This window comes from Rutilus rutilus (genome assembly GCF_951802725.1).
Source record: "Rutilus rutilus genome assembly, chromosome: 1".
Lineage (NCBI taxonomy): Eukaryota > Metazoa > Chordata > Actinopteri > Cypriniformes > Leuciscidae > Rutilus > Rutilus rutilus.
The window spans coordinates 10,935,027-10,945,419 of NC_140209.1; the positions used below are offsets into that span (position 1 = coordinate 10,935,027).

At 38.5% G+C, this 10,393-nt stretch overlaps 1 protein-coding gene across 1 annotated transcript in view; it reads right to left on the bottom strand.

Annotated features, from left to right (window-relative positions):
* The window catches only part of LOC311287301 (GTPase IMAP family member 8-like), a 446,844-nt gene that overhangs the window by 382,195 nt on the left and 54,256 nt on the right, over nucleotides 1–10,393 (bottom strand). The gene's annotated exons all lie outside the window — the stretch shown is intronic.

A 10,393-nucleotide genomic window follows, 5' to 3' on the forward strand; every position in this document is an offset into this window, starting at 1 on the left:
CAAAAAACTCGACTATTGTCAATAGTGTAACGTTAAAGTTAGCTGAAGCACGGCTTAACCAAGCAGCTTTATGTTGATCAATATTGCAAATTTGCGTGGAAACTCCGGTTCAAAATCTGCATAATTTTTTTCCACTTTCACACGAAATTCCAGATAACGAAGAGACCTTTATTAATAAATGGATTTTACACGCAAAATTTCGCCAAGCAATGGTAAACGTGACCGCACCTAGATTGTAACTAACACAAAATGTTATCTGTAAGGGTGTTTTAAAAATCGTCTACGTACTCTTTATTAATTTGATTAATGTTACGTATAAAATGTAGTCGTAGTAGTGTATTTGAAAGTTTGCTGAAATGATTAGCAATATGTCATAAGTGCTCTTGAGCCAGTGATGTGCAGGCTAGGTAACTGTTAGCATACAATACATGTGCTAACTTTATATCAAATAAGTGACCTTTGCATTATGTCTAATATTTATTACACAGCAAATGGACCAATCAGAGGATGGACCATTTTCCACCGACCACCGTGTTCAGTCTCACCAGATTTAATTTATTCAGGTAAGCATTGCAGTAAAACTCACTAAATCATTAATTCATATCAAATCAAGCATTCTAAACAACTTAAGTTTTTATTTTTGCATTCTTTTGATCTATTATTAGGCCAAGGAGTCCGACCCAACCAGGAAGGTGCCTAATAAGCATAGCCTATCAGCGCACAGGTAGGTTAAAGGGATAGTTCACTTTGAAATAAATGTTTGATATGTTTTAGCTTACCTCAAGGGCATCCAAGATGTAGGTGTCTTTTTTTCCGCAGTAGTTTCAATTTTGATATTTTTAGGTCAAACCGTTCTTGTCTGTCAGTCATATAATGCAGGTCGATGGTCACTGTCTCAAAACACAAGCACAGAGTCCAAATTAAAACAATTCCCCATCGTCCAAATTAAACAATTCCCCCATCATAAGTACACATTGATGGCCTAAGACACGAAACGAGCGGTTTGTGTGAGAAAACGAACAGTATTTATATCTTTGTTATCTCTTGAACACAGCACACGTCCAAATGATCTGACGGCGCGGGCGGTTATAGATATATACATAGATGTCGCCTTGGCTACGGTTTCTTTCGAATTAACTGCAGTAGCGAAGGCGACATCTAGTGTATACATCTATACCCGCCCGCAGGCGGGTATAGATGTATACACTAGATGTCGCTTGGCTACGGTTTCGTTTCAATGAACTGCAGTAGCCAAGGCGACATCTATGTATATATCTATAACCGCCCGCGCCGTCAGATCATTTGGACGTGTGCTGTGTTCAAGAGATAACAACGATATAAATACTGTTCGTTTTCTCACACAAACCGCTCGTTTCGTGTCTTAGGCCATCAATGTGTACTTATGATGGGGGAATTGTTTAATTTGGACGATGGGGAATTGTTTTAATTTGGACTCTGTGCTTGTGTTTTGAGACAGTGACCATCGACCTGCATTATATGACTGACAGACAAGAACGGTTTGACCTAAAAATATCAAAATTGAAACTACTGCGGAAACAAAGACACCTACATCTTGGATGCCCTTGAGGTAAGCTAAAACATATCAAAAATTTATTTCAAAGTGAACTATCCCTTTAACTACTGAGGGAAAGAAAAAGATCATCACATGGGGATTTCTTGCATCATGTATCTTACTGTGTATTTGTCTCAAACAGCTGTCCCTTCACTGCAAACAAGTTGAAATTGGCTAGCCTAAATCCCTGATTGCAGTTAAGCCTACGAATCTCAGCATTTTTGGAGAGAATTAAGGAAATGTAAGTATTAAAATTTAATCTGGCATAATTTAGTTTACAGTTCAACTGAAATGTTTGAATGTGCTGACAAAAGGGTGTTACTTACAAATATATATATTCTGAATTATAGTATGATGGAGATTAAAAACAATTTGATGCTTGTGTAATTTTCTCCTCTCTCTCTCTCTCCCTATTATATTTTATATAGTGTTGGAACTGCGATCTTCTCTGAAGAAGAACTGAGCAGATTTGTGTTGGTGGACACGTTTGCATCCAGGAAACAGGGGACTGATGCATATGTCACACTTTTCTGGAAACACTTCAGGAGTTTCAAAGTCGTGATCTGATTGGTTGAATTCTACAGGATGTTCGGGAGATGTGAGTGTCGTGTTCTTTATCGGTTCGCCTGGAAACAAATGCCGTGACACCAAAACCCCTCGTGGAAGAAGAATGCTATTGTGCTTACAACTGTGACAATGAGCGCTTACCAGGATCAACTAAACGCTGGATTTTCAAAAGTATTTGAAGTTCGCGCTCCATTGTTGCCGTAAACTTGCTTAACGTTCTTGAATGAATAATTTATTAGATGCAGCCAGTCTGTTATTGTAGGGACATCAACATCATATATTATCACGCCCCTAAACATGACGCAGAACAAAACGAACTGTGATTGGTTGCGTTACATGTCAGTCAAACGTCCTCTTGGGTGGTCCTTGGTCAAGAAAAGCTGCAATAGAGTCTAGGGATAGGTCTGGCTAAACAAGACTAAGTTCTGAACAGGATAAGTTAATTTAGGTTTAGGTTCATTTATGTATTTTTCCCAAAGGTGAACAAAATGCTTATTCCCAAAGATTGGCTTATTAAAGACTGATTTTATGATCACTTTTACTTCAATGCTGTGAAAAAGATGGAGGAGTACAGACATTGATAATAATAATGAGAACTGTTTCTTGAGCATCAAATCATCGTATAAGAATGGTTTCTGAAGGAAATGTGACACTGAAAACTTGGAGTAATGATGCTGAAAATTCAGCTTTGATCACGTGAATAAAATAATATTTTTAAAATATATTCAAATAGAAAACAGTTGTTTTACATTGTAGTCATATTTCACAATATTTACTGTTTTTACTGTACTTTTGTATCAAATAAAATATTTGGTGAGCGAGATTTCTTTCAAAAACATTAAAATGCTTAATATTTTCTAAACTTGGCCACCAATGTACATCAAGCCAAACATGTTTTGGAAATAAGTGAAATTATTTTGAAGGTGGGGAAGTGTGTCATGTTACCTAATGAGACTGAGAAAATAACTGTTTTATCCTATGTTGGACATTTCCCTTTTGACTGCTTTAAATTGTATTGTTCTATTCTGGATTAAATTTAATTGTTGACATGTCAGTCATTATAATAAATAAGATAATCAACCACAGACTTTATTTTGTCAAATGCTTATTTTGTTTAGGATTTAGGATTTTAGATACCTTTCTTAACACAGTGTGTGTAGCCAAGGATAGCACATAATGTGGTAATGTTACACATGTTTGTAAACACATCTTTTACACATCTTTATGTTAACCTTTCTGACGCATTTAGTGTGTTAAACTCATTAACACAGTGAATGAGTTGAAATGAACACAAATCTAGTAGTCCTGGAGCTCACCCACAGATGTGTTAAAATTTAACACAGGTTGTGTCATTTTTGACACATTCTTTAAGAGTGTATGTCCAAACCTTAATCTGGAAAAAAATCACTTCATCTCTTCTATATTTCCCTTTGAAACCCTTCACCTTAATTGATTTCTGAATGCTGTAATAGTGTCTCCCTTTAGTGTCTGTGTCCCACTTCTTCTGCCATACGTCACTCACTGCTTTCCTAATTAATGATTAGGCCTCTCCTTTTCCAAAGGAAATTCTTCACATAATCTCAAACCAAATATCCTATATTATTCACATTACTTTCATTCCATTCTTTCTTCTTCTCTAGAAGTTTCAAGTCCACATTGGGCACATGAAATATCCACGGAGGAACATTACCCCATACAGTAGTTGGTCCATATTCTATGCTATTTAATCCATATTCTTCTGCTACTGCATTAATATTCCAACCAAATCCTTTACCTTTCAGTTGTTGTGTATATTCCCAACAATCACACAGAACATTTGTTGCAGGTTGTTCCTCTCCAGATCCTTGTAACTTGATCCAATATGCTAAAGACAGCTTAGAACGTCTTAAATATAATGGCAATTCATCAGCTTCTACCAGCAGTGCATTAGTAGGGGTTGTTTTCACTGCACCTGTACTGAGTCTTATAGCTCTGAACTGTATTCCGTCTAATTTTCTTAATATACTCTTGGCTGCTGCTCCATATACCATACACCCATAATCAATACACGATCGTATTAAGGCCCAATCTAGTAGTGATTGTTTATCTGCTCCCCATTGGTAATCAGAAACTGACCTCACGAGATTTAGTACCTTTTTACATTTTGTTTCAACCTGTTTAATATGATTCCTTCATATACATTTCTCATCAAACCACAATCCTAAATACTTGAACTTTTTCACTCTTTCCATATTTTGTCCATACAATTTAAACTGTATATTATTAATCCTTCTCTTTCTGGTAAAGAACATATAACATGACTTTGCGACTGACATCTTAAACCCCCAATCATATGACCATCTTTCAACTTTTAAAGGGGACCTGCCCCTTTTCACAAGATGTAAAATAAGTCTCTGATGTCCCCAGAGTGTGTACACTGTTAAAAATGTATTGTAATTTTACAGGAAATTCCTGGCAACTAATTGCAGTAAATTTACAGCAAGTAATATACACTCACCTAAAGGATTATTAAGAAACACCTGTTCAATTTCTCATTAATGCAATTATCTAATCAACCAATCACATGGCAGTTGCTTCAATGCATTTAGGGGTGTGGTCCTGGTCAAGACAATCTCCTGAACTCCAAACTGAATGTCAGAATGGGAAAGAAAGGTGATTTAAGCAATTTTGAGCGTGGCATGGTTGTTGGTGCCAGACGGGCCGGTCTGAGTATTTCACAATCTGCTCAGTTACTGGGATTTTCACGCACAACCATTTCTAGGGTTTACAAAGAATGGTGTGAAAAGGGAAAAACATCCAGTATGCGGCAGTCCTGTGGGCGAAAATGCCTTGTTGATGCAAGAGGTCAGAGGAGAATGGGCACTCATTACAACCGAGGTATGCAGCAAAGCATTTGTGAAGCCACAACACGCACAGCCTTGAGGCGGATGGGCTACAACAGCAGAAGACCCCACCGGGTACCACTCATCTCCACTACAAATAGGAAAAAGAGGCTACAATTTGCACGAGCTCACCAAAATTGGACAGTTGAAGACTGGAAAAATGTTGCCTGGTCTGATGAGTCTCGATTTCTGTTGAGACATTCAGATGGTAGAGTCAGAATTTGGCGTAAACAGAATGAGAACATGGATCCATCATGCCTTGTTACCACTGTGCAGGCTGGTGGTGGTGGTGTAATGGTGTGGGGGATGTTTTCTTGGCACACTTTAGGCCCCTTAGTGCCAATTGGGCATCGTTTAAATGCCACGGCCTACCTGAGAATTGTTTCTGACCATGTCCATCCCTTTATGACCACCATGTACCCATCCTCTGATGGCTACTTCCAGCAGGATAATGCACCATGTCACAAAGCTCGAATCATTTCAAATTGGTTTCTTGAACATGACAATGAGTTCACTGTACTAAAATGGCCCCCACAGTCACCAGATCTCAACCCATTAGGGCATCTTTGGGATGTGGTGGAACGGGAGCTTCGTGCCCTGGATGTGCATCCCACAAATCTCCATCAGATGCAAGATGCTATCCTATCAATATGGGCCAACATTTCTAAAGAATGCTTTCAGCACCTTGTTGAACCAATGCCACATAGAATTAAGGCAGTTCTGAAGGCGAAAGGGGGTCAAACACAGTATTAGTATGGTGTTCCTAATAATCCTTTAGGTGAGTGTATATATATATATATATATATATATATATATATATATATATATATATATATATATATATATATATATATATATATATAAATACAAATAAAATCAAAAGTAGGCTATGCAGTTGACTGATTACAAATATTTTAGATGGTGTGTGACTCCATGTTCCACATAACAAATGTGACTCCAGGATTTTCAGAGAGTCACATTTATGCACATTATTTGAACGTGGCAAGAAAAAAAAAAAAATTCAAACTCACCATATTACATAATTTTATTCTGAGCCTAACAAAACTGCATTTTTCCAGGTGCTTACGATGGGACTCTGCTAGGAGACAGGGGCTATGCCTGCAGGCAGTACTTCATGACGCTATTCCCTGACCCAAACCCCGGACCACAAACCCGTTACAATGCAGCTCTAGCCAGGACAAGGGCACGCATTGAAATGACCTTTGGGCAACTAAAGGTAAGATTTCAGTGTCTGAAGGGTCTGAGGGTTGCACCTGACAGGGCCTGTGACACTATTGTTGCATGTGCCATCCTCCACAACATTGCCACCATCAGAAAGGAGAGGACCCCTGTGGTGGAGGTGCAGCCTGATGATGACCTCCAGCTAGTGCACTTGGACCAACCTAGTGGCAGAGCTGCACGGGACAGAATTGTGGAACACCTTTTTTTTTTTTTTACACACACACACACACACACACACACACACACACATAAACCTTCATTAAATTAATAATAGAAGACAAGACAACATGCTTAGTTCATTGAGGTTTTTTTTAATTATAGTTTCTCAAGAAAAGCCAGTGATGGTCATCTTTTGCCTGCAATAAGATATATTGTTATCCAAGGTCAGCAATAGTACTCTTTGTGAAAAATAGTGTTTTAGCACTTACTCTGAAGTTCCTTTTGAAGCAACTCAATCTCTAGTGCCAGTTTTTTCTTCTTTAAGGTGTCAAGTTCTATTTCACCCCTTAATTTTTGTATTTTAAGATCAAAATACTCCATTTTCTGTTGAAGATTCCGTTTATATAGGGTACGGATATCACCCTGTGCCATTTAAAAAAATAAAAATAAAATCAAGACAAGCCTCATGCAACAGAAATAAAAATGAAAAGTAGACTGCCCACCTCTGTATCACTTTGTGCAGTAGGCCTTTCTGTAGGCCTTTCCTCCTGCAACTCATATTGCAGTCAGAAATAATATGTACGTGCACCTATAAATTAAATAAAGTTATTTATGCACTTACAAGTACTTCCTCCAAAGGACAGTCATCTGAGAGGGTTTCTTCACTGTCCTGTGCAAAAGAAAAATGGGTATTACAAAGTGTTGCACCACTTTCTTGGGAACAGGTAAAAGTGTTATGTTATGTAAGTTATGTAAAACTACACAAAAGAGGAGAACTCAATGGCATTACAATGAACTACACTAGGAAAAAATATGATCAATAACATATTGCAAAATATGTTTACATTGTTATGCAGTTTTCACCTTCACAAGTCAAAGCAATTAACTCAATATTTAGCTGTTGAAATGTGACTGAACCAGCCATTTGGATTATAGACATAATTTAATGCAGCAACAAATTATTTACAGTGTAGCAAGATGATTTAAAACTCATTTACCTGTAATTAAGGTGTTGCTGTTACTGGTCCCTGGCTTTAGGTCTAAGGAAGAGCTGCCCCCAGGGATGCCCTCCACAATGGGTCGGTTCATATTTAACCCCAGGGCCAGCTCTTCTGCTGGGGTATAATGTGGGGGAGCAGGACCACCACCTGTTTTTTTTCTGCTCCGCCTTTTTCTTGGTTGCTGTTATAAACAGACAAACACATCATTTAAAATGTTTTTGGTAAAAGAGACTAAACAGTAGAAGTAGAAAAGATTACCAGTTTGAATAATATTCTTGTACTTCACTTTTACTTGTTCCCATGTTCTAGTGGGTCCTGAGCTGGCTCTGACAAGCAATTATGAAATTATTAAAATACAAGAATATATACTGTAATAACCCATAAAAGAAATATATTTGAAATATATTTTTGGAATATATGCAAATATTCGAAATTGGCCCAATAAATATATTTTAGTTAAATATATGTAAATATATTTCACACTTAAAATCTTATATTTTTGTTATATTTCAGAATATATTTCAAAATGATAAATATAAGTGAACAACAATGCAAATATATTTCAATGTATTTGGAATATATGCCACTTTTTCTGTATGGGAAGTGATATAACCATAACATGGAACACTTACGCATTTAATTTGTCTGCTACCTTTTGCCAGCCCTCTCTCCTGGCTTTTGCACACTTTGAGGTGTTCCCTGGCGTTTTAATTATTTTTTCAAACTCAGCATACCCTTCCAGTAATAATTCTTGCTCTGCTGCAGAGAAAAACTGAGCGCGCTCTTTGGCCATGGTGAGCAGCCAAAAGCAGCCAGGCATGAAAACAGGTCAGGGGTAAAAAAGGTGAGAAGGATGCAGCATATACAGTGAGGAAAATAAGTATTTGAACACCCTGCTATTTTGTAAGTTCTCCCACTTAGAAATCATGGAGGGGTCTGAAATTGTCATCGTAGGTGCATGTCCACTGTGAGAGACATAATCTAAAAAAAAAAAAATCCAGAAATCACAATGTATGATTTTTTAACTATTTATTTGTATGATACAGCTGCAAATAAGTATTTGAACACCTGAGAAAATCAATGTTAATATTTGGTACAGTAGCCTTTGTTTGCAATTACAGAGGTCAAACGTTTCCTGTAGTTTTTCACCAGGTTTGCACACACTGCAGGAGGGATTTTGGCCCACTCCTCCACACAGATCTTCTCTAGATCAGTCAGGTTTCTGGGCTGTCGCTGAGAAACACGGAGTTTGAGCTCCCTCCAAAGATTCTCTATTGGGTTTAGGTCTGGAGACTGGCTAGGCCACGCCAGAACCTTGATATGCTTCTTACAGAGCCACTCCTTGGTTATCCTGGCTGTGTGCTTCGGGTCATTGTCATGTTGGAAGACCCAGCCTCGACCCATCTTCAATGCTCTAACTGAGGGAAGGAGGTTGTTCCCCAAAATCTCGCAATACATGGCCCCGGTCATCCTCTCCTTAATACAGTGCAGTCGCCCTGTCCCATGTGCAGAAAAACACCCCCAAAGCATGATGCTACCACCCCCATGCTTCACAGTAGGGATGGTGTTCTTGGGATGGTACTCATCATTCTTCTTCCTCCAAACACGTTTAGTGGAATTATGACCAAAAAGTTCTAGTTTGGTCTCATCTGACCACATGACTTTCTCCCATGACTCCTCTGGATCATCCAAATGGTCATTGGCAAACTTAAGACGGGCCTTGACATGTGCTGGTTTAAGCAGGGGAACCTTCCATGCCATGCATGATTTCAAACCATGACGTCTTAGTGTATTACCAACAGTAACCTTGGAAACGGTGGTCCCAGCTCTTTTCAGGTCATTGACCAGCTCCTCCCGTGTAGTTCTGGGCTGATTTCTCACCTTTCTTAGGATCATTGAGACCCCACAAGGTGAGATCTTGCATGGAGCCCCAGTCCGAGGGAGATTGACAGTCATGTTTAGCTTCTTCCATTTTCTAATGATTGCTCCAACAGTGGACCTTTTTTCACCAAGCTGCTTGGCAATTTCCCTGTAGCCCTTTCCAGCCTTGTGGAGGTGTACAATTGTGTCTCTAGTGTCTTTGGACAGCTCTTTGGTCTTGGCCATGTTAGTAGTTGGATTCTTACTGATTGTATGGGGTGGACAGGTGTCTTTATGCAGCTAATGACCTCAAACAGGTGCATCTAATTTAGGATAATAAATGGAGTGGAGGTGGACATTTTAAAGGCAGACTAACAGGTCTTTGAGGGTCAGAATTCTAGCTGATAGGTTCGAATACTTATTTGCAACTGTATCATACAAATAAATAGTTAAAAAATCATACATTGTGATTTCTGGATTTTTTTTTTTAGATTATGTCTCTCACCCTATGACAATTTCAGACCCCTCCATGATTTCCAAGTGGGAGAACTTGCAAAATAGCAGGGTGTTCAAATACTTATTTTCCTCACTGTATATACCGGCATATATATAGGATGCAGCATATATATATATTTTTTCACGTTCTCTCGATAAACCACCCCTTTCAATCCGATCGAAAATATTTGTAATAGAGCTGACACTTTGAGTTTTTAATGGGTTATGTTGAAGCCCTACTTGTTATAAATGTTTTTATGAAATATCTCTAGTGAATGCATTATCATATCACCGTATTATTTACCGCCATGCGAGCCACAAATTAAAGCTTGGCGAGCCACGAGGCTCGCAAGCCGCGCAATGAATAACAATGCTACTTGTTCCTGCTCACTCAGATATTATCTCGCCCACTTCTATATCAAAATATAAAAATAATGACACTGGCAACATCGCTGTCTGTATCTGACAGGACAGTTAACATTGTAAGCTAACTTACCTCAGGCTTGCTTTCCGACGTGCGGTTTGTTCGGCAGTGTGTCCAGTTGTCAGACTCGCGGTGTAAAAGACTTTGAAAACATTTCTGGCCTAACGTTACTCTGACTCGTATTGGCTGT